Source organism: Neopsephotus bourkii, unplaced genomic scaffold, assembly GCF_033783945.1.
Source record: "Neopsephotus bourkii isolate Nb327-2 ecotype Australia unplaced genomic scaffold, CSIRO-AGI_Nbou_v1 NB_107, whole genome shotgun sequence".
NCBI lineage: Eukaryota > Metazoa > Chordata > Aves > Psittaciformes > Psittacidae > Neopsephotus > Neopsephotus bourkii.
Genome location: NW_026900624.1, coordinates 13674831 through 13699151, shown reverse-complemented (window position 1 = coordinate 13699151; position 24321 = coordinate 13674831). Strand labels below are relative to the sequence as shown.

General features: G+C 45.5%; 1 protein-coding gene across 1 annotated transcript in view; it reads left to right on the top strand.

Moving 5' to 3' along the window:
- Window positions 1-1851: 1851 nt before the first annotated feature.
- GSG1 (germ cell associated 1) overlaps window positions 1852-24321 on the top strand; it is a 92645-nt gene continuing 70175 nt past the window's right edge. The window contains exon 1 of the mRNA XM_061362044.1: window positions 1852-2051. The gene's annotated coding sequence lies outside the window, so the exon portion shown is untranslated. The remainder of the gene's footprint in view (window positions 2052-24321) is intronic.

Sequence of the window (24321 nt, the reverse complement as noted above, 5' to 3'; positions counted from 1 at the left end):
CTATCACTACAGTCCTTAATGAAGAGTCCCTCCCCAGCATCCCTATAGGCCCCCTTCAGGTACTGGAAGGCTGCTATGAGGTCTCCATGCAGCCTTCTCTTCTCCAGGCTGAACAGCCCCAACTTTCTCAGCCTGTCTTCATACAGGAGGTGCTCCAGTCCCCTGATCATTCTCGTGGCCCTCCTCTGGACTTGTTCTAACAGGTCCATGTCCTTTTTATGTTGAGGACACATAATTTTGTGTTCCTGGGTGCTGCTGGTTTTCATTTATTTTTGCTTGTAAATCTAAGCTCTTTTATTCATGTGTGTTCCACTATGTATCTTCCAGATTAACAGGTATTTTAAGTAATATCTTTTAAAGTTTTTTTTTAGGGATTACTACTGCAAAGAAAGAAATCACTTTCCCATACATGAGATAAATTCAGAACCTGGTATTCACAGTGCAGTTCTTCCAGAACTGAAAATGGACTCTGCATCTGGGGCCAAAACCATAGATTTAGGTTGGAAGAAACTCAGGAGGTCATTTAGACCTTACTCAGTGATCTGACTTAGCCACCTAACTGATTACACACACCGTAACCTTAACTCTAACACTAGCTGTCAAGCATTGAAGAAAAAACAAGACCACAAACCCTACATTTTTTCTCTCCTACAATATAAGCATCTCTTCTGCTAACGGTAAACCACAACATCCCCATCTGATAGCATCCCTAGAAATCTGTTGCATGCAACTGCCATTGGTTTCAGTCCAGCTCTGCTTCTGTTATTTTGAGCTGTTAGGAAGTGCTGGGGCTGAGCACACTGACCTCTGTGTTTGGGGAGGGGAACTGCATGCTGCACATGGCGGCTCTGGTGAGGAGGTGCAAACATCAATGTGAGGCTGTACTTAAGCCTTTAGGACAGAAATCCAACACAAGTAAATCTGGCCCAAATGTCCTGGTATTTTAGGCACCTACCCTAAGGAATGGAGGAATAAAACCATCTTTCCTGAAGTGAGTGGTCTCACCTCTGCACTGTCATGGCTATGCCAAGGGAAGACCCTAGAGAGCAGCTTCAGCTATTAGGTGGGTTCTAGGACCAGAAAGCAGCTGTGGTGACCTCAGTCCCGGTCTCAGCTTCTTGTGTGTGCAGGGTAAATCCCTTAGTCCTAGGGAGAAGACTTACAACAGTATGTAGGTGCCTGACAGTGGGTTCTTCAGAAACTCCTGGGCATCCAAGTACATCAGGAAATTTGCACCTCACACAGTCCCTCACAGCAAGATCTGGAATATATCTGTAAGGAGAAGCTACTGGGTGGCCAGTGGACCACCACTCTAGGGAACAGGGCTCTGCTTGAGCCCGGGAGAGCTGAATGGCAAATGGCTGCAATGATGGGGAAATTGAACTCACCAGAAAACTTTTCCAGCCTGAGTGGTGAGCTGTCCCCACCACTAGGGCTCAGCCCAACTTTCCTACCAGGTAACCAACTTCAAACAGATATCATTACAAAAGATAAAACAAAAATGTACCTCTCAGATTTTGTATTTTTACTTGCCCAAATGTGAATTTCTCCCCTTCCCACTGCCTAGTTGCACCGGTCTATAGTCCAGATTGACAGTGGTCAACCAAGGGACAGGTTTTCTATACACCCACATGTCTCTTGGTGGTGACGGAAGCCCTGTTGACAAACTCTCTGTACCAGGTTACTGTGCAGTCAGAACATGCTTCTTACAGACACAAAAATCACCAATGAGTGAAACAGCTTTTCTTTCACTAAATATGCCATGCATTTAAAATGTCTATCCTCTGTGATAGGATCTTCCACGCATAGTGATGGAAGGTGTGTGGGCTGGGACTATGCCTTAGCCAAAGATACCATAGAGATCTAACAAAAACATTGAGAATGGAATGGGTGGGCATGAACAGCACCAGAGGACATGGCAGAAGGACAGGAATGACAACCGTTGCTGACACCTAAGCTAGAAGATTATCAAGATCACAGCACATCTCGCAGCTGCTCAAAATATACCCAGATTGGGAATAAAGCGAAAGACAGACTGAAGCCATTAAGAGGTAAGATAAAGGACAAACCTGAAGCCACTAAAGATGGTAAGGAGCCTAAAGAGAATGAGTAAATCAACAGTGTTTCCTAATACTTCTGACAGGTGGACCAGGGTGGGGAAACAAAAAATCACAACCAGTGTGAATCCTTGAAGTGAGCAAAACGCAGCTCCAAAACCAACCTGTGGCCACCTGCCTAAGAGGAACTCTGGAGTTGTGATGGCTCGTTAGCTCATGTCCCTTGTCTCCCTGTCTTTGCAAGGAGTCCTAGCTCTAGCACACAGGCACATGTTGGTGCCTGAGAACACGTGGGCATGAAAGAATGACTGTGGATGAAATCAGTGGTTTAGAATAAAATCATCTCCCCCAGTAAGGTCTCTCATTGAACTGTCCTGCATTAGTTGAGGTTTGTGCAACAGCAGAGCAGTCCAGTTCCTAGCAAGGGAATTGAAGTGTGATAAACCCTAGAGGAAGTTCTGCATGAAGAATATGGGATATTCATATGCAGCCCCATGAAGGTAGGTGTGCTCTCCAAAGCCTGTGGTTGAATTAATTCTTAAAGCTCCTCAATTTGACATTGCTTTCCTCTCCATACAGGATGTAACTGAAGGAGGGATAATTTTCTCTCCTCCTCTGCTTCTTTCTTTCTCCACCACCTGTTCCCACATATGATGTCTTCTGTCACCTGAAACTGTATGTTGAATGAACAAATGCTGATGCATGGCTGTAGTCCTGAGGCAAAGGTGAGTTGGGAATATTGAGAAGGCAGGTTGTGAATGAAGAGGGAGAAATTCTAGAGATTATATATGTTCTTCCTTCATTTCTCTGTAAACTCTGGCTCGAACTCATGTGTGAGCTGCAAGACAGCTGTCAGACTGAGCACTGCTTATTAAATATACCTAGTGAGGAAAAGAGGGTTGGGCTATAGCAATAAGGAGAAGCAAAGCCTTCATCCCAGTTGGCAGATGGCTACTGGATAGGTTCAATGCTCACCTTCCCGGGGAGACTGGAAGCGACTGCAATTTTATCCTCCCCTCTGTCTCTAAGCACCTCAGGGTGCTCAGATAACATGAGTGAAGTCCTCACTCACTTTTTCTCTCAGAAAGTGGGGAACCATGCTCACCACTTGAATGCAAAATGGCTTCTTTATTTCTTCTGTTCTTCTACAGCCCTGCTGACTTCAAGCAGAACTCCTGCTGTGCAAGGCTACAGCCATAGATAACACTGCAGCAGTTTTGTGGCTGTGTAAAGAGCCAGTGTTTAGAGGGTGCCTGGGTCCCGCCTGTCCCACTGTCTGCCCACTGCGTACACTGACATGTGACTGGGTTGGAGGGGGAGGGTGGCTGGTGCTGAGTTCAGCAAAAGGACCAGGATGAAAATAAGCAAAACCAAAAACCCTGGGACAGCTGCAGATTTTCATTTGTGTGATATGTGTCTGTACTGGCTGGGCTTGTGCAAAAGAACACCCGCTATGCATGATACCGATGGGATCTAAAGTGTAATGACCACCACGTCAGGAGCAATGGTCCCAGCTCCCAGTGTCCTATGGCCTAGATGACTGTAAAGCTTGTTAACATCCTTCCGAAGAAAAGACCCCAGACATTTTGGCCTCTCCTCCCAAGCTGGCTGCTCCATCCCCCTGGCCATTTTAACTGATCTTCTCCATGCCAAATCTGACTCCACTCTGCTCTCCTGCAGAGCAGGTACCTGAACTGCCTACTGTTCTCCAGACCTGAGTGGATCCTGGGTTTATATAGTAGTAAAAAGATACAAAGAAAGAAGCCTGCAGAGGGGCATCCTGTTCCACTCAAGAATCATCAACTTTGGTCAGCACTACCTTTGACACTTCTTCTTGTCCATTCCTACTACTGGACAAAACTATTTTCATCAACAGCTATGATATTTCCCCAACCTTTCCTGTCCTTGTAAACACAACTCTAAGCAGAGAAACTTCCACAGTGATTTTGCAAGAGAGAAATCCTGACTTCTTGTTCTGTAACATGGTGACCACTCAGCTCAAAGCTCAGGCTCCATTGTAAGCAATGCAGTGAAGGGAACCCCAATAGTTGCATCCACAAGGGAAATGCAACCACCTCTGGGCAGGCAGGTAGTGCAGCAGAGCAGGTAGAAGAGTGTGGTGACACAGGGAGAGGTGAAGGTGAGGGCTACTGCTAATAGAAGTGGCTTGAAGGGATTCTGAGGCTGACTAACTGCCTGAGTTAGCAGTTGTCCCGTAAGCCAACCTTCCAGCCAGTATTTCTGATGACCTTGCTGAAACGTCTACTATGAACCAGAGAAGCAAGAATGAAGGAAGAAGGAAAGACTTTTCCTGGTTCTCAACTGCTAAAGATAGCTTTGGATTTTAGTGGAAAAGAACAATCAAGAAAAAAAAAGAAAGCACAGTCAGTTTCTGGGGACAGAATGACACAGCAGTGACTTGCAATATTTAAAACTCAAATATCCTGCACAAAGACCATGCTTTTTTTAAAGAAAGTATTTAGAAACTGCATATTATCCAGCAATTGCTAACTGGACCATGGTAGGACTTCAGAGCATCACTTTGCACCCATAATATGGCTTCTAGCACAGTCAGTACAGACTTCCGCTATTTCATCCAACATCTTTCAGATAGGAAAATGGGAGAAAGGGGGCAGCCTGTGCTATAGTATTGCATGACTGTGGCTGTAGGAAATCTCCTTGGGGCCTGGTGGCATTTTGTGTGCCAGTTGGATGCTCTGGGGGAGATGGTAGCAGGGGAAGGCACCACCAGCCTCCCAAGTGAAGGGAAGGGGTTCTTAGCTGCTTGAGCATCACACAGGAACTTCCAGGGGGGCTGTGGCATGGCAGACTGAGGTATCCTGTCCTCAGATCCTAAGATACAGCTAGGGCAAATGTATGTTTTGTGGGAGACCAGGATATCCCTCAGGATGGAGAAACAGCCTAGAAAACATATTTGTTCATTTTCATCCAGGTTCTTTTGCTGAACTCAGCTTCACACCAGAGACAAGCAACTTGGGCCTTCTGAGTCTTAGTGTCATCAGCTAAAAAATGAGGCTAATATTAAGCTTACCTACTTTCCAGTGAGTTGTAGCTAATTAGAGTTAGTGTTAGTTAGCTCTGGGATGTGAAAATGGCGATATCATGCTAAGTATTACTCATGGTGCCTAGAAACCACGATTCTTCATAACCAGAGCAGTCAATTAAATTAGCTGAAAGTGAAGACATACAGCAATGAGGAAGGTGGAGTTGATATATAAACATAGTACTGTATGCATGATGGCCTGCAGCTGCAGATGGCAGGAAAAGCTCTGCTCCTGCTACTTAGAGAGCCAGAGGCAGGGGTCTCTATTTGTGTAGGAGGTCAGACATTCCCCAACAACTTTGGGTTGCTGTTGCAGAAGTCCAGTGGCTGAGGAAGGGAAGGTTCAGTTCCTGACAAGTTTATGAGATAGAGGGCTCTGTTCAAGTCTCACACGGCCCTTGCTCATATTCTGTTGAGGATGGTGATTCTCTGTGAGATCTACAAGACAAAGCTGAGCAGCACCTCACAGAGTGAAAGCCAACCCTGCCTCATGTCTGTCAGCCAGCACCAACCTCCATGGGGAGCAAGGATGACTCTTCATCCGGGGCAGGACAGCTCTGAGGGTAACACAGCCCGGTAGGTACACTGTCTCCAGGAGGAAATCCATTTCACCCATGCCAGTCTGGGGCAAGGAGCAGGCACTCAGAGAGCAGGGGAGAAGCAGAGTGGGAACAGAGCTGTCTCTGTTCCCAGCAAGGCACCATTCTGAAGGGGAAAGGAAAATAGTAGGAATTGGTTGAAACCCAAAAGAGGGATTTGGAAGCGTGTGATGCAATTTCCTAAGCTTGGATTTTGTCCAATACACTTGGAACAATACCCTACATTTTGGCGATTGATCCGGAACAACTACTCATGTCAGAACATTGGCTTGCAGCCTCTTCCAAGAGCCATCCCCAGACACAAAGAGGCCTGACCACCTGTAGGGGTGTGATCCACGAGGGAAACAGAGGGAGGATTGTCATGCTCTGAATCACCAGTGCTGTTTTTTACAGCTCCCCAGTGCTAACCTTCATATCAGCTGAAGAGTTGGCTACAGCTCCTGGCCAGCTTCCATACTTAGCAGTTGCATTCTGCTACCTTGAAACCCCCCTCCTCATGCACATGCATACTGCATGGTTTCAGAGGGCCACAGGAGCTGTCACTACTTTCTGTGCAAAAACTCCTGCACAGTGGTGGAGCTGGCTCATCCTTCTCAGGAGCAGGCTCCATTTCAGTGCTGCAAGATGTGAATTATGTGCCTGGAAAGGTTCTAAAAACTCCTTGGGACCCTTTGGAAGGAAGATGCAATCTTGAGATGAAAAGCAGTATTAAAATGTCACCCAGTTTGACTGCTGGCACAAATGGGGCCTGTGGCTTTGACTAGGGAGAAGTATCCTCATGATGCTATAAGGCGTAGATTGCTGACACTAAGCATATTCCATTTATGAAGTCATAAAGGTGTCTGTACTAGGTAACTGATTTAGGATTTTGTTCCTCCTTCCTCCTCCTCTCCTTGTTCTGTGATTTTTCTTCAACCTTCTCCTCCTCCCCACACTTTCTCTTCTCCTCCCAGAGAAGCTGAGTATCTCCTGCTGTCAGAACCATTATTCTCCCCTGTATCAGAATGAATGATTAGTCTTTGTCTAGTTGTTTCCGTGATGAAGTGCAGATGGAAGAACATTCTCATAAGTAACCAAGGGCATCACTCCCTGTGGTATCATGGTACAGCTCTCCATCGGCTTACAGGCAGGGAGGTGGATGTCCTGCATGAAGATACACTTGTATCCAGTCTCTGACACAGTACCACATGCAGGTTGCCATGCTTGAAGCTGGGGCACATATGTCCCCAAGATGAATGTGTGCATATGATGATCTCTGCATTCATCTGTGGGCTGCTACAGATACCCAGCTTGCCTTCCTCATTTCCCTGTCTCCAAACCTGTCTAGTCCTTCCCAGTCTCAATATACCCCCTGGATAACAACCATACTAAGAGGAGGCTTCTAGGAAGTTCTGGGGTAAGGAGACATGTGGTGAGTGGAGAAAGGATATTAGACAGCAATAAAGTGTAAAGGACACCCCACACTTCCTATAAATATCCCAACAGCTCCCTTGCTTCCTAGCAGCACTAATGAGGCTCAACAGGAGTGAGGGAGGGCAACAAAGTAATCACTGATGAACAATCAGAGATGGTGCTTGGCTGCTAATGGGACTAATGAGCTGCTTTGCATAAAATGTGAGGGGGGGGGGGGGAGGAAGAGGAGCAGATGGGCTCTTGGAGGGAAGACCAATGACAGCAGGAGCACCATGAGGAGTGTCCTGCAGCATGGTAGCAGTTGCTGCTGTCTGTCTGCTCCTTCCCTGGCAGCAGGCACTGACCACAGGAGAGCCAGCACTGGGCAGCTCTGCTTGAGTGGCTCAGGCACAGCTTGAATCCTGCTATGAACCACAATTTACCTCAGCAAGCCTGGCAGGGCTAGTGTTATCCTTGTGCATCAGAGAGGTTAAGCCAGTCCTTTACTGAAGAAAGGGAGACACGTTTTCTGTAAATCCAGTGTCCAAGCCATGGATGTGCAGACCTCCAAAGGACGATTCCCCCTACACTTAAAGGTATCCAAGTTAAAGGTGTCAGGTTCTGAAAGTGTGTTTACCATGGCAGGCTGGATTGCTTCTCTTGTCTTCTTAGTGGGCACCAGGTATGACCAGACAAACACCCTGGGGTTTATTATTTTGAAGGGGAGTAGCACCTTGTTCCCTGCATTTTGTCAGTAGGAACTGGGGTCCAATTGCAGGTGAGAAGCTGAGTTTTCACAGGGAGTTGGCAACTGTGATATGGTTGAGAAAGAAGTGTACAGGAGAAAGAGTGAGAGACAGGCATATGCTGCAAAGGAGAGATGCTAATCTGTGCCTCAGTCAGCCAGGCATAGGTAAGGGGAGTATCACACCACACCACTAAGACTTGAAAGATTTTGTGACTGAAGGAATAGGGTGTCCTGGTGCACTCTGGCAACGTATGGGAGGTTCAAAAAGAGGATTTCCCACCTGGAGATTATGACACAGGAAAAACACTTTTGAGTCACTTTTCCTTGACACATTAATGCCATTTCTACTATGATTACTAATGTGAGACCTGAGAGACTACGGTGCTCTGTTTTGCCTCCTATATCTGACTGCTGATCCTTCCAGCACTGCCAGGTGACAGCAGGAATACTGTCTCTGTTACACTATTTCAGTCTTTGACTCCTCTTCTGAGACTGCGGGCAACCAAACAAGCTATGATCTCTATTGCAATCTGGACAAGTGTCTGTTAATAGCCAGCCTGAGGTTCCTTAATGTATTTCCCTTTCATAGAAGCTTCCAGAACAGCCAGAAGATGGTAGCAACCTTGTAACAAGAGCAGCAGGTTAGAAAGGCTGCAGCATTGCTCGTCTGAATTCAGAAGCAGATGCTATAAATTATCTTGCAAATGGAGCTGTAGGAATGATTTTCTGCCTCACATCCATAATCTATTGGTGCTTTATCTAGGTACACAGCTGTGGGTGGGGTGTCTTCATAGAAGGGAGAAGGCACTGAGATCTCTGCCCACTTATTAGCTTGTATTAGGAGAGATGATTATGGGATGGGTGCAGCTGCTCTATCAGAAAGGAGCTAATGAAAACCCTTTTTCCCCTAGGGCAGGCTGTGTACAAGGTTGTACATCAGCTCCCATTCCTGGTGTGGTCTCCAGTTATCCTGGGTTCAGCAGTAGCAGCCATTTTTCTCCTTCTTGGTAGCTGGTGCAGTGCTGTGGTTTTGACTTTCGGGAACAGAGCTGGTAACAATGATGTTTTGATTTGGCCAAGGACTTTGTGAGTCTCATGCTCTGCCAGGGAGGAGGTGAAGCCAGGAGGAAGCAGAGACAGGACACCTGACCCAAACTGACCAAAGAGGTATTCCATACCACAGCACGTCATGCCCAGGATGTAACTGAGAGTTACCCTGAAGGGCTAGAGGACTGCGGAGTTGGACTAGGTATCGGTCGGTGCTTGGTCAGGCTGCGGGGCGCCGAGTTATCGGTCAGCTGGTGCTGAGGTGTTGTATTCTCTTCCCTTGTTATTTCCTTTATCATTACTATTATTGGTGGTAGCAGTAGTGATTTGTGTTATACCTTAGTTACTAAACTGTTCTTATCTCAACCCATGGGTGTTGCATTCTTTTCGATTCTCCTCTCTGTCCCTCCGGGAGTAGGGGGAGGGCAAGAAGGGGGAAAGGGAGTGAAAAAGCTGTCTGGATGGATTTAAACCATGACACCAATGTAGGGCACATCACTAGCATGAGCTGGACATAAAATACCAGTTCTGTACTTAGAGCAGCCTGTGGGCTATGTAAAGCCACCAGACATTCAGATGTCCCCTTTCTTCTCTAACTTTTGCAGGGAAAAGTGGTAATAAGAAGGAATAATTTAGTACTGGGCAGATAGGAATCACAGTGCTATGTTAACTTGAAGCCAGCCAGTTGGGATGCACTTGGTGCTGAGTTAGGAAAGACTGCATGCCTCGGGGGTGTTCACAGGGAAGCCATGCTCCCCTTCTCCTCAGAGTTATTCCAGCTGGTGTTTCTCCTATGCTCCAGAGTTCTGCATGTTGAACTCTAACATGAACTTCCGAGTTGGGCCCAGGAGGACATGATACCTATACCTAAATGTGGAGATCTGAGGTGAGGTGTGAGGCAGATCAGTTACAACATCTTTGTGTTGTTTATGGAATATTCCGTCCGTTTGCATTTGTTGAGTCTGTGTGCTCTCTTTGAGTCCTGCACTATGTCTTGCTGTGACTGTCCTTGTGTCACTGCCATACCTGTAAGGGCTACTGAAAATGCTTTTACAGGATCACCTTCCTGCAGCTTTGCAGGAAGTTGCAGAGGAGCCTTGCAGAAAAACCCTGCAGGTTTTCTCTGACTCTACATGGAGAATATTGAAAAAAAAAATCAAAAAGATATGGTTGGCTCAAAATCTGCATCTTTTCAAATGGTCACTGTGCTGTTCTGATGCCTGATCAGAGAAGGAAATCTACCTCTTTGGTAATGTTATGCTATCCTTAATGACTACAGTGATACGAGGCTGATGGAGGCCAGAGTCTTGTGCACACATAGGTGTAGATGTCTAGATTTTATGTGTTCTGTGAGCATACAAGAGAAATCTATGGTAGGCGACTGGAGCAGAACATGAAATCGGAATGGACAAGATGCCACATGGGTTTTGCTCTTATGGTTTGTCAGGGGTGAGTGAATGGCACTTGACTATGTGGGAGGAAAGAAGGGCTGGATGCCAGCCTGTAGCACTAAGGAGGGGAAGCATTACAATGTAAAACTGCAGAGAACAATGGGAGGATGTTATCTATGGCCATTGGTTTTTTCCCAGTCTGCTTTCTAGAAGTGCTTTGCCAGCTTCAGGCTGTGATTGACATTTACTGCCAGCTCCTTCTGACGAGAAAGGAAAGGAAACTGCTGTGCAGGCCCTAACACCTATGTACATTTTTCCCTTCAGGATTCAGGGGTGTTAAGATTGCTCATGTGGAGCACAGTTTTGTAACATTCACCTGTTGCTGATGATCCTGGCATTGGTGTCTGAGAACACATGTCCTTGTTTTCTCTAGCTATTGGCACACTTCAGTCTCTACTTGCCTCCTGCCCACGTTTCCTCTCCCAAAAGTTAGCCAGGTGGAAGCAAGAATTGAGGAAGCACAGCAGATAGACCTGTCCAAAACAAAATTTGCCTAGCATGTCCTTTCAGAATCTGGCCCTTAAAATACAGGAGAGGGTGGTTTATTGCTGCCCTAAGTGACTATACTGCAGCTGATCAGTGTGGAGATATCTTCCACCTGGTAAATATTCTGCTGCTTCCTCTATGCAATATGCTATTATGGCTGAAGCACGCTGGGTTATTTTTTATTTTGTTTAGTTGGTGCTCTTTCTAGTTTGAGAGGAAAATACCTTTGTTGAAACCATGGTGAGCAGAGGAGTGTCTGCCACATCCCCATAGCCATGGAGCTGTTGTGCTGTCTATATTTATTCCACCTGTATGATTATGCTGGGTCCCAGCAGCTGAGCTGCATCTGCTGAGTTCTTCAACTGGAAATGTGGCTCTGCAGATATATGTATCATTAAATGTCTGGATGGAAGTCAGGAGCTGTAGGTTCAATCACTTCTATCACAAACTTCCAGTGTAACTTCAGACAAGGTGTTTTAACCTCTTACACTTCATCCCTCCCTCCCACCTGCAAAATACAGATATCTAAATCTTTCTCTTTCCCACTTAGATTTTAAGTTCTTTGGAAAAAAGAAGTTTTTTTATAAAATGTGTGACAATCTCTAGCATGACCATATCCTGACAGATAGTTTCAGTATTAAAGATGATTATTTTTAGTATATGATGATCTAATGATGCTCTTTGCAAGAGGATGACAGCTATGCTTGGAGTCCTATTCCAGTTCTTCTTATATCAGTATCTTCTGTATCTCAGAAGTTCCCTGTCCTGTTTCGTATTCCTTTTTTCTCTTGAAGTCTTTCATGCCATGATGCTGTGTCAAAACAGCTGCCATGGAGCACCTCAGCTTTGACATGTATCTATGCAGGCAATGGGAGGAGACAGATGGGAACAGAGTCCTCTTATCTGGGAAGAGAGCTGCAGCTTCATAATCAAAATCTGCAGTCAGGAAGGATTTTAACTCTGAAGTTTCTCTGCTGAAGCCGCAGGTCTTATTCATACACCAAAGAATCATGGTGGAAGGGCAAAAACCCACAAGGTGCTCAAACCTCCACAGACATTTGGCCTGTGACAGTCACCTACACATGCCCAGGAGCTCACTCTCTGTCATCTATGAGACACCCATTTCTGGGGGCTGTGTAACATCTGAGTACTTACATACATCAAGTGGAATATTTGCAAATGCACCCAGTTGAGAGAAGGGATCTCTGTAGTTATCTTTTACTTCACCAGCATTCCTAACAGGGAAAGTCCTCTTTCTCTGGTAGATTGCTCCAACAGAAGCACTATAGGGCCCGTTGCCATGGAAACAAAACCTTTTCCTTTTCATGTTTCAATAACATATTGAAGGTTTTCAGGGACTTTTCCCCTTTTTCCTCTGTTTGGTCTTTCAGCATTTACTGTGCATCATATGCTGGAAGTGCAGTTCTTATTCTTCAACACCCGAACAAAAAACAACCCACAAAATTGTTCTCTCATCTCAACTGATTGTCTCTCTGCCATCCATCCCTCATATTCCTTATCTCTGTCATTTGAGGCTTCAGCTTTCTATGACAATCAAACTCAGAAACAGCAATTTGCTTTGTGTGATGCAAAGTTCCTTTGCCTGTGCCCGAAAGCTCTGCTACCGTGGACCTGTCTTGCAGATGAAGATTTTCCCTGTTACACAATGCACTTGAATGTCATTTAGGGTATTGGGGGTGAGGAGGCAGGAGGTGTAAGGATTTCCACTCATGGGAAGAAAGTGATGAAATGTGCTTTCACAGCAATGATTTCCATCTCTGCAGTTTCAATGCCTTACAGCCTCTGCTGTGAAACCTGAAGCCTCAGCCTCTTTGCTTCATTGCATACAGCGGAGTATATCTACTTATTAGAGTCTCAGTTGTTGAATAACACAACAGATGAAAGAAGAGATTTAGGAGCAGTTAAGCACTGAGCTTTAGAGATGGTCCTCACTACTCAATGCAGCTGCCTGATTTCCTCACATAGTCCATTCCATTAACTAGCCCTGCAGTTCCATCTAAACAATGCATGTCTCACTATAGCTCTTCTGTTATGACCCACAGGTTACTCTTGTCTCATAAAAACTTTTGTGAAAAGCCTAGAAAAGAGTCTTATATTGGTGGTCATCCTAGTACACCCCCTCTGCATTCAGGGGCTGCACTTCAGACAAATATTATTATGAGCACATCCCCTCCTCACTGCTTCTCTCCACTCTTTCTGTGCCCCTCTACAAGCACAGCTTTGGGTACCTTTGCTTTTACCTGCTAAGCTGACTGCAAAGGATTTAATGCATTTGGGTTTTGTTGCTTCTGAGTGCGTGGGAATAGCTGTGAGCTCTAGAGGGCAAACTGTTTTCTAGAAGATTAAAAAAAGAAAAAGGCAATTTATTTGAATACAGCAGGGGTTTGGAGAGCACTGAAGGCATCCTCTGACCCATCAAAAGAATAAGCTAGGACAAAAAGCAGTAGAGAATGCACAGGGTTACTACATTTACCTTCCAAGAATAAGAATGGGATCTGGATCTCCTACCTGAGGTACTGAGATAGGATCACAAGAGAGCAGATAAACAACAACCAGTCTTAATGGGTGTTGGGCCTACTGCAGAAAGAGAGAAGAATAAAAGGAAGGGGTTCCTAAGATTCAAATTGCTAGTCTTTGGTAGCATGGGATCACATGCATACACAAACCACTCATCAACCATCATCACTAACTCCCCATCATCTAAAGCAATTGGTCCACTCCGGGAGAAGGGTGAGAGGGGAACATTACCAGAGCCCAATGGGTACACTGCTGGAAGGCTTAAGAGTGCAATAGCACAGCATATATATGTGACTGCCTCCCAGGGAGATTAGTTTCTTCCGTGTTCTTATCTGTGCTCTCAGAGTCAGGCTGAGCTAAGTCATTATTTGGTTAGGAGACTGTAACTTGGGCTAGAAAATAGGTTTTGATGGATTCAGCATCGGTGAATTTCCCACAGAGCTTATGGAACATGCTCGCACCACAAAAGTGTGCACTTAAAGTTGTGGAAGGCTTTGCTCCCCAGGTCCAAATGACACATGGAGCCAAAAGTGCTAAAGCACATTCTGAGTTCACAGTTTAGTGACAGAATTGTCTACCACCAAGGAAAGTGCTTGAGACTAAACCATTATGCAATTGCACTGCAAACTCATAATTACTTATTGTGTTTCTTCCCAAAGGTGAAGGGCTGAACAGAGAGTCTCTTATTTTGTAGTAATTACTGATAACAAATGGTTTAGTTAAAGCTTAGTAAAGATACTTTTGGTCAAAGCCTCTTTTTTCTCCAGCATGAACTAAAACTATTTTTGGCCACAGACCAAAGAGGTGACATTTCAAAGTATGAATAAAACTAGCATAACAACTTGCAATCATGTAAGGACAACTAAGATCTATGTTTCCTGTAATTCCTTCTGTTGTCTGCTGTTTTTTCTCACGATCTCGACCATCTCAGTTTGGTTAAACAGCCAAATAAAAAGTCAAGAACCGTCTTTTTGCTACAGTTTTGTCCAGTGCCTTGCACAAGAGCTGTTGGGGACCACAGCAGAGATGAGACTACTTCTGCAATGAGATGAGCAGAAATGGACTGCCAGAGCTGGGAGGGTGGTCCCGTGGGAAATGTAATCATCACCCTGGTGCCAGTCACAGTTAGTGGCACTGGGCCTTAAATCCTCATCATCAGAGTTATCAGTGATCAGTGCTGGCAGGAAAAGGGGAGCAGTTTAAGCAGATGGAATGTCTCTAATCTTCCTAGTAGTTGTGTTCATGTGTTGGTGCCATGAGGGCAAATAATCTGTACATCTAAATCCCTTGTCTACACTTGGAGTGTATCCAAATGGATGTCAAGGTAAACAATCACAAATCCTGGCTTGGACTGTCTACCAATGAGGCCTCCAGCGATGTCACGAGGCTGGATGGTTCTGGACAATGGTCCCTGCCAAATGTACATAAGGCTTCCTCTGAATATTTCCTTTGGAGCAGAACAGTCTTACTGGCACGGCTTTTAGAAGCCAACCTCTGCACTGGCATCACAGCCAGTCTGCAGCCTCATCTTGCAGTGGAAAGGGGTTTTGGGGCTGATAAAGAGCAGGAATCTGGGACAGCAGGGAGCATGTGGGTGACAGCCTTTTCCAGGACATGTGTGCACACTGGTTTCCCCAGGTGGAGGTCTGTGCTCTTTAGAGGGCAGCAACATGAGGGTTCCGTGTGCCCTTCTGTAACAGTGACGTGCCATAAGGCTGTGCTCTGGGGCTGTCCATCTTCAGAGTATAAACCAGCAGAGCTGTGTGGCATGGGGCAGGAGGCCAGTGTGCTTTCTAGGCAAGAGGGAGGCTGCCTGTAGTTGCAGTTTGACTGCAGTAGGAGCAGACAGTAGATGTCCCTTTGCCCGCCAAGCCAGAGTCCCAGTCAGAGGTGCATCCTTCAGCTACTCCATTCCAACTCAGCACTGCTGGCCTCTGTCAGTCAGAGCCTGTAGCTGTCACACTGGTGGCTCAGAGATTAAGTGCTTCCTATCACCTCTTGCAGACCAGCCTCAGCCAGCCTTGCTTCTGTAGCCACCTCTCAGGCCCTTCCTAACTCTTCAGAGCTGCTTACCTGATGCGTGAAGTCTTCCTCAACACCCCCAATGCATTGTTTTCTCTTGCCAAAGCTCCTCCTCTGGATGAAACAAAGATCACAAAAGAAGATGTGTCTGCGGAAGACTTGACCTATACTAGTCCTAATGTTGGTGATTTCTGCTAGGAGTACAGTAATTTTGTCTTATTATTTTTATTGTTTTATAACTTTATTGTGTTTAAAAAATGAAGGGGTTTGGGTGAAGGAGATGGACCTAATTGGGCATTTGGGGCAAGCTTGCAAAAAGATCTTGGGGTTTTGAAATGGTTAATTTCGGACACAGCTAAAGACTCAATTTAGATGATTTTGGAATAGGACTTACAAACACTGAAAAATACAAATATTGCTTTTAAAAAATTGACCTTGCTGAAAACAAGAAAAATAAGAACATCTTTTCAGAGTGATTAAATAACTGCAAACTATAAGGGAGGTCAGTTTGGAAAGAATGAAAGGGGTCTGGCTGGATTCTGCTTAAACTACTTTGCTTAAAATCTGCTTAAAAATATTGTTTCAGGTTGAATGTTACTGGAGGTTATATAAATATGAACCAACATCTCTCCAGCTCTACTTTACACAGAAGTGAGAAATGCTAGAAGTGGACTTGCACCCTTTTGAATGGAGACAACCCTATCATGTACAGTACAGAAAGAAAGGGACAGTCATGGCACAGGAGAACGTACAAGCTCTAAAGGAAAGAACAGAAGGGAAAAGAAATTAGGAGGGAAAAGATATATCCTGTCAGCACAAAGAAAGCCTTCATAATATGTATTTGTTTTAGAGTGATGTGTTTTATTAATGACTTTTTAAGCACTGTTTAGGGTTGTTTATAACACTGGTTTTATACAGATTTAACTAAATCGGTTGACAAAACAGTTGAATGAAGTCAGGCAATCTCTTAGAGCACAGACACCTGTATCACAAGTGTTTACGTTGGCTCAGCCTGTGTCAGTAAATCATCCTTCCTTCACTGCCCAGCTTCTTCCCACAGCAGCTGCTTGTTTGCATTGCAGGTGGCTTTGCCTGCCTCCCTCTGGAATGTGACCCTCTCCCGCTGCACAGAAGAGTGGTGAGCTGGGGAGAAGGACAGGCTGCAGGCAGGCCTGCCTCCCTGGTGGGGTTTTCATGAGGTGGATTCTGAGGAGGAAAAAGAAGCAGAGGGTAGGGTTAGTGGCTTTGCAGATGCAATGCCTGCATCAGCTCAGAGATGCAGCTTGCTGCTGAATGCGGTGGAGCGCTGGCTCTCCCAATAGCCATTTTAGTTGCAAGAGCTCAGATCCAAGCAAAAAAGAAGTTGTTGGGGTTTTGGTTTTTTTTTTTTTTTATTCCCAGAAATTAAGCAGTGCATGTGAAGATGCCACTTCATATTTTGTCCCCAAGCTGGTTAATTTCCCTCTGCCTCAAAATGTCTTTTTGACTAGGTCACAGTGATGCTGCTGTTATACAGTTGCCTTTGAAGGATTCCTCACTGTTCTTATGCAGAGCAGGCACTGGAGGGGTGCAGAGCAGCGAGTGCCTCTTCCAAATGAACCTCTTGAGCAGCATCCCTGCTGGTTTTACACCTTCTCATGGTTTACTTGCTGCTGGTTCCCACATGTTAGCAGGTGGCATTTCAGCCTCCACCTATGGCTGATGCACAAGGATGAAGAAGTGTCAGCCAGGGTTCATGGTGGATACATGAGATTCCCAGCATCTGTGTTTGAGGATCAGCTGCCTTGAACTCAGCATGTCTTCCGGTGTGTCAGTTGAGGGTGCTGTGCATACCTGGGCATCTGCAGGCGATGCTGCTGCGTGGAAAAAATAGGGAGTGGAGCTTTCCTGCAGTATGACAAGCGCATCCATTAAAAAACCACTTATGTAGGCTTTCCATCAGGAAGCTGGGAAGTGCTGTGCCCCTAACCAGTGTCTTGGTACTGCTACTTTTGCAGCTTTAATTCTGTAGCGACGTGTTGTGTGTGTCCCCTTGCAGCGCAGGAGCGGACCAGGATGAACTTATGCCATCAGACCAGCTGACCACTTGGGACTTAATGAGACCCTGGGGTGGGCGCAGAGGAGAAGGACACTCCGAGCCTCTCTTCTGCGAGAGCAGCCGGTCAGTGAGCGGTCGAGGGGCAGGAGGGGCCGGGGCTGCCCACCCCTCCATCAGGACGCACCGGCAGCCCCTCTACCCAAGGCGGAGAAAGGTGCCGCGCTCACGCGCGCTCCGGAGCTGCAAAGGGGCCGGGCCGCGCCCCCATTGGGGTGCGGCGGGCGCCACCTTGCGGGAGGCAGCGGGTGCGGTGAGTGCCAGCCCGTACTGGAGGAGCGGAGCGGGGCTGGGCCCGGCCTTGGGGCACTGCGGCCCCTCCGGGCTGTCAGACCCGCACTGCGCCTCCCCTGCAGGGTTGTGCCTGCGGGGCCCCGCATCCGCCCTCATTAATTTCTGCTTCCCACTTCCTCTCACCTCGCCTCACTGCTGCAGCCGCCCAAGATGCTCGCTCTCACCAGGGCATCTTTCCCAATCTGGTACATATCAAACTAAATGAGGCATAATTAGGAATAATTATGACATGACACGGTCTGGAATGAGAAGCAGATGGGGCTTCCTCCAGGATGCTCCAGGTTGGATTTGAGGAAGGGACAGGGACAGAGCAGGGACATGGCAGTCCGTCATGATTTCCTGCCATTCGTCACCGCTGCTGGCAGGCGCTGGAGACAACGTCCTGGCCAGCAGTGTGCTGCAGTGGGACTAGCACACGAGGTCTGTGCAGTGAGACACCCGTCTTTGTCACTGTGGCTGTCCCTGTGGCTAATCTGTAATGGCTTTGCAAGTCACTCATTCTGTGTTAGAAGAGTGAAGCAGCACTTTTGTGTGTCCATGTGTGCTATCCCTCTGACTCTTCTGTGCAACATTAGTCTTAATTTTACAGTAATGTATGCAGTTTTTCTCTAAGAAGGAGGTGGAAGAGGGAGGAGAAGTGAGGAATGTTGGCTCTTTGGTACAGGCAGAAGACCTGCAGAGCCAGGAAGGGGTTTTCACCCGTTCTTCATGCTCCTTCTGAAGGAAAGTCAGATGCTGTGTGTTGTATGGCGGGCTGTGCATGGGCAGCAGTGCTGAAGATGTGCTAGGCACCGCTAGGAAGAGGGATATCCAAGGGAAACCTCAGCCTTTGTCTATTCTGGAAAGATGTTCCTTGGGAAGGGGGTAAGGGAGAGGCCTTTCCTTGTGATGTTTCTGGTGCATTTATTATTTGCTTTGGTGTCTGGACAGGGACAGGAAGGAATGTGGGTTTTGACTGGAGATGTGGATTCACATGGTTGTGTTGTGGAAAGGCAAGAGTGTGAGTTGTCATGTGAGCATCTATTTCTCATTAAAACCTGATGTCATCCACAAGAAAATCCAGGACTAAGGGAACGTATAGCCACTCTCTTTTCCAATTACAGTAATAGGAGATGTTGGAAGGCTTTATTGCTGGCATTTTGTCACTCTTGTGTATCTTGGTACATCCCTCTGGGGACAGAGCCAAGCCTTACCACACAGGAGGTGGTGACAGCATGGGGTAGACTCCAATGCCAACTGAAGCACTACATTTATGTGCCTCTTTAGCTACCTTGCTGTCTGGAGGCACATACAGGAGGCAAGAGGCCAGACTAACCCAGGTCTCAGATCAGGCTGTCGGCAGTCACTATGATTAGTAATAGAGGATCATTGTGCTGCTCCTACCTTCGCCCGCCCTTCCACCTCCCAGCGATGCCCCTGAGACAAGACCTGACATGCAGAGCTGCTGGGTTTTTTTTCACCCCTTTCTATACAACCTCGGCTGCAGGGAGAGCATCCAGAGGGAATAGTTTCTTCCGTTTCCTCTAGGATAAATCCTGCTTGTTGCTGAGAGGCATTTTACAGTAAGTTTTTCAAGCAGCCATTCTTTAAGATGCTTCTGTCTCTAGTTATCAAATTTATAGATTTGCCGTTTCCAGCAAAAAGCCGACGCCTTTTTTTTTTCTTTTTTTTCTTTTTTTTTTTTTCCCCCCTAAAAATGAAGGCAAAGCAAGATTTTCTTAAGAATGTTATGGGAGGTGGGTGGGTATACCCAGGAGTACTCAAAAGCTGCAGACTAGTTCTGCTTGGGTGTATATGGTCATCCCATGTCTGCTTTTGTTCAGCTCATGTTGCTTGTGACATCTCCAATACCCCATTATCTTTGAATTCAGTCCACCGACCACAGTTCTCACCATCCTGGAGTAGACTAGCTAGTATCAAGTCTTCTTGCTTGTTGCAAGGTTTCTGCCGTGTTGCATATGTAAATGAACTGCACAGTCCAGCTTGCAGAAAAATTCTTTCTAAGGAGCTGCCTCTGCACTGTGATAGTGCTGGCTGTAGGTCTTGACTTTGCTGGGCCTTGGAAGCTCTGGTTTTGCCAAAGTCAATGCTTCTTGACATTTTTCCTGATGAGTGGGAATGAAAAGCAGTATTTCTGATTTTTCCTCTTCAGGGAATTTTCAAAATGAAACTGAAGAATCACTTCTAGAGTATCAGTCTTGTCATCTCTGAGTTCTTTAAAAGTGCCATGCTGTTATCAACTTTTCGTGCAAGAACGGCTGAAATATCTATTCTTCTTATTTCAATTTCAAAACTGCTAAAGGGAGGATTTTTCTTAGTATATCCTGAAATCCCTTTTCTAGAATAGCTGCCTCTGTTTCTTTTGTAATAAAACATTTTAACACAGTGATAGAAAAAGAGGGTGGGCCTATCTCATTTAACTTTATTCATAGAAAAGATAAGCATTTAAGCACAGATTGATGTTTGGGGTCCTTTCACAGTCAGGGAGAGAAACATGAATCAACAGCATGCTCCAGTGAGGTCATGCTGTAACCTGAGCAAGAGGAGATACGCATCCATCTGACAGAGTAATGAGTGAGTAGTATTACCCACTTGTGATCAGACCCATTGATTGCCCTCTGTATGTTTCTGTTTCTCTGGTTTTGCTACAGAGAGAACCCAAACAGTTAGTTTTGCTGAAATACCTAGTTGTTAGATAGCAAAGTTAGACTGATGAATGTTACACCTTGTTCACATTAATCACGTGTGTCTAGTTCAAATTTGAAAATGGGAATTAGATATTTATGCCGTTTGGACATTTTGGAAAATGTCCTCACTGGTAAATGCAATCATCAGTACTTTCCATACCCCTTGAGTAACTGAAGCTGGGCTACTTCAGGAGATATTGCTTGGATTCTTGGAGAGATATTACTCATGAGCATAATGCTGTTGCTTGCTTATACACTGTGACACATGCTGTTTTCATACACACTGATTGTGCCCCCTTGGGCACCCTAGATAACACTTTTTCTGTGATGGCATCTTTCATCACGTCCAGTTTTAAGAACTATCTTCATCAGCAAGACAAGCTGGGGAACATTTTATGCTAGAGTCATTCTAAGAATAGAAACCTGACGGATATCTATGCAAGATGCCTCCTGGGTTTATTGCCTTGTGGGCTTTTGGATCTTTTCTCAGAAGTGTAGGTAGACACTTTCTTTGAAGCAGATCAAACTGAAAGACTCCTCTGTGCTGTTTCAAGTAGTCCCACAGGTTATAGACTTGTAGCAGTATATGTACCCTCAACTAGCACAGTGCTGGATTTTGGCAAGATTTCCAGCTACAGTTTCTAGTAATAGCACCAGAGTGAGGATAATCCATGTGAATGGTGGTTATGAAATGGAAATAATCGCACTTTCCCTGCAGGAACACCTGAGTTTCAGCATCTGAAATTTAGATGCCAAATCAGATTTAGAAAAGATATGTATGCTTAAGGTTGGCTTCTCATGTGATCTATACACACCTTCAGGAAAGAGTTAGTTAAAGAAGGCTGGTGAGGAGATGTCTACCTCTCTTGGAACCTTTTTTTTTTTTTTTTTTTTAAATAAATGGCTTATCTGCAGTTTTAGCTTTCTGGATATTTTTGTAGATATGACCTACTCTCATGTCTATCATTCCAGCTCCAGTTTGAAAAACCCAACTTAGCATAAGCAAGCAACATTCTTGTTCCTTATTGTTCTGAGTGGGGGTTCATTCTAACATGGAAAGGTGAGAGGCAGCTCAGTCCAGAGATAGGAATTACTGTTTTTACTGTTGTCTCAGTTTATGTGCTGCAGGCTGACTCAATGAACTTCAGATAATGCAAACTACCTCACTTTCTCTGTGTCTTCTTTGCATTTTGGTTCTTATGAGCTGATTCAGGGACATGGCTCTGCCTGGGAAAGTCGTGAGGAAGCACAGCAGTAAACAATAACTAGCCTGATATTGTAAAGAATAGTGGTTACTGATCATTCCCACAGTGGTCATGCTCTGTCTTCATCATCCACAGTCACAGCAGGTGGTAGGATGTGCACCAGTAAGAATATTTGCTACTCAGCATATGGCTGAGTTTCACCTTGAGACCTCAGTTCTGTCAGCAGTTTAAAGATTAAATGCCACCTCTCCAAGCAAGTGTCAGAATCACCACAAAAATCACTGAGAGGTAAGAGGCATAATCCCTTAGGAGCATCTCATTGATCGTCTTATGTTTCCCAAGCAGCGTGAATCCTGAATACATGACTGTCCATTTCTCTGGATTAGTTGATTTACTTGCACATCCCTTGGGCTTCTCAGGGGGGAAATTTGTATCCTTGGAAAGAAGCAGAAGTCAAATGAAAGCTACTCCAAACCACACCAAAGAGCATTTCTCGCTGCAGTAAAATGAAGATGTCTCCTGGGGCAGGAAAGTGGCTATCTCTCTTGCTCCTTCTGAAACTGGCCCAATTCCACTCTTTCAAGTGGAACAGTGCATGTTATACAGCTTGGTTATTGCTGCTGGCATCCAACAGGGGGTCTAGAAGACGCTGTGGTAGAGAAGGATCTTTCTTTATGTCTTCACCCAGATTCAGAGGGTCTAGGATCACATTTTTCCCCTAGACAGATGGGTAATGTGTGTATCTATGTGCAGCATCCTTGAGAATTGCTCACAGATGCCCTGCATATTGCATGAATGATGCTTTTCCAAGGAAACATTCTCTTTTCCCTTTCTTTGCTCCCCCACCCCTTCCTCCCTCTCATCTTGTTTTCTGCAGTATCTGTTGTTTTCTGATATTCAGTCAGAAGATGAATGGTGGCTTCTTCTGCACGTGAAATCGTGGAGGCAGCAGTCGCATTACTGGAGCAGTGTCCATGGGCATTTTCTCAAAAAAAAAAAAAAAAAAAGATTCAGAAAAATGTTTCCTCTTGGGATTTTTTTTTTTAATTGCATAGGAGGAGATGCAATGAATGGGGAGACTTGCCTGGCATTTAGCATTACACAGGCGTTTTGATATGAATTAAGAAACCGACTTCAGCTGATCGTTTCTCACACGTACCCAGAGCCCTCTGGTGGTCACTGAAGATTTTCTATTTCCATTTTTTGAGTTTCATCCAAACGTATATGGCCATTTGTAAGACTTATTTTGTGTGTGTGTGTGTTGTTTAAGGGGGAAGTTTGCAAATGTTGGTGTAACATTTTTTACTTTATTTTCCCACACATTTTCATCAGTTCTGTCTATTAAAAATTGTACTATTTTGTTGCCCAGTAATATTTACTTGGAAAATTGGCTTGGCCTGAGAAGTGGCATATTTACTCTGCAGGCAATGGAAGCTGTTGCTGTGCAGTTAAAGAAAATTCAGGGAGTATTTTGGAGCTGGAATTAATTTCAAATTAGCATGTACTGAAACTTTGACTCTGTTATAACATTTCCTTTTAAACCTCCAGCTCAGAAGCGGATTTTTAACTGCTCTCCAAGGAGGCTGACTCTAGGAAGGAGAACAGGGAAAGTGTTAGAAGAATGGGAGAGAAAAGGCACATGAAGAGTCCACACAAGGTGCTGCTGTGTTTTCTAGATGTCACCCCTCCTTCAGCCTTCTCTTCTTGAGCACTTTAGCTGAAACATCACCACTACCTGGCTGGTTACCCCAGACTCCTTAAAAACAATTGGCCACACTTTGTTAGGCCAGAAGGACATATCTTTTGGTGTCATGTCTTCAAGACACATCATGATCAGAAGGTGGTTCTCCCGAGTTAGACTCACATCTTGCACTCCAGGTATGCTGATTCCTGCATTATCAAGCTATGGAGCAGCTGTCTGTCTGGATCTGAAAACCAAACCTTCCTCTTCATGCTATTGTGAGACTTTTTCCCTCCCACACTCTACAGGACATGATGGAGGTCATCTCTGCAGATCTTTTGGGAGAACAGGAGCTGCTCTCCTTTAAGAAATCACAGGATACAGTTAACTAGTGAGGTTTGGAGCAGATTCTCCTGGAAGGCATGCTAAGGCACATGAAAAACAACAACGTGCTAGGTGACAGCCAGCATGTCTTCACTAAGGGGAAATCCTGCCTGACCAATTTGGTGGCCTTCTATGATGGGGCTACAGAACTGATGGACAGCGGTAGAGCAGTTGATGTCATCTACCTGGATTTGTGTAAAGCATTCGACACTGTCCCACACGACATCCTTGTCTCTAAATTGGAGAGACATCGATTTGATGAATGGACCACTCAGTGGATAAAGAACTGGCTGGATGGCAGCACACAAAGAGTTGTGGTCAATGGCTCAATGTCCGGCTGGAGACCAGTAACGAGTGGTGTCCCTCAGGGATCAGTGTTGGGACCGGTCTTGTTTAACATCTTCGTCGCTGACATGGACAGTAGGATTGAGTGCACCCTCAGCAAGTTTGCCGATGACACCAAGCTGTGTGGTTCGGTTGATACGCTGGAGGGAAGGAATGCCATCCAGAGGGACCTTGACATGCTTGTGAGGTGAGTTAATGCCAACCTCATGAAGTTTAACCATGCCAA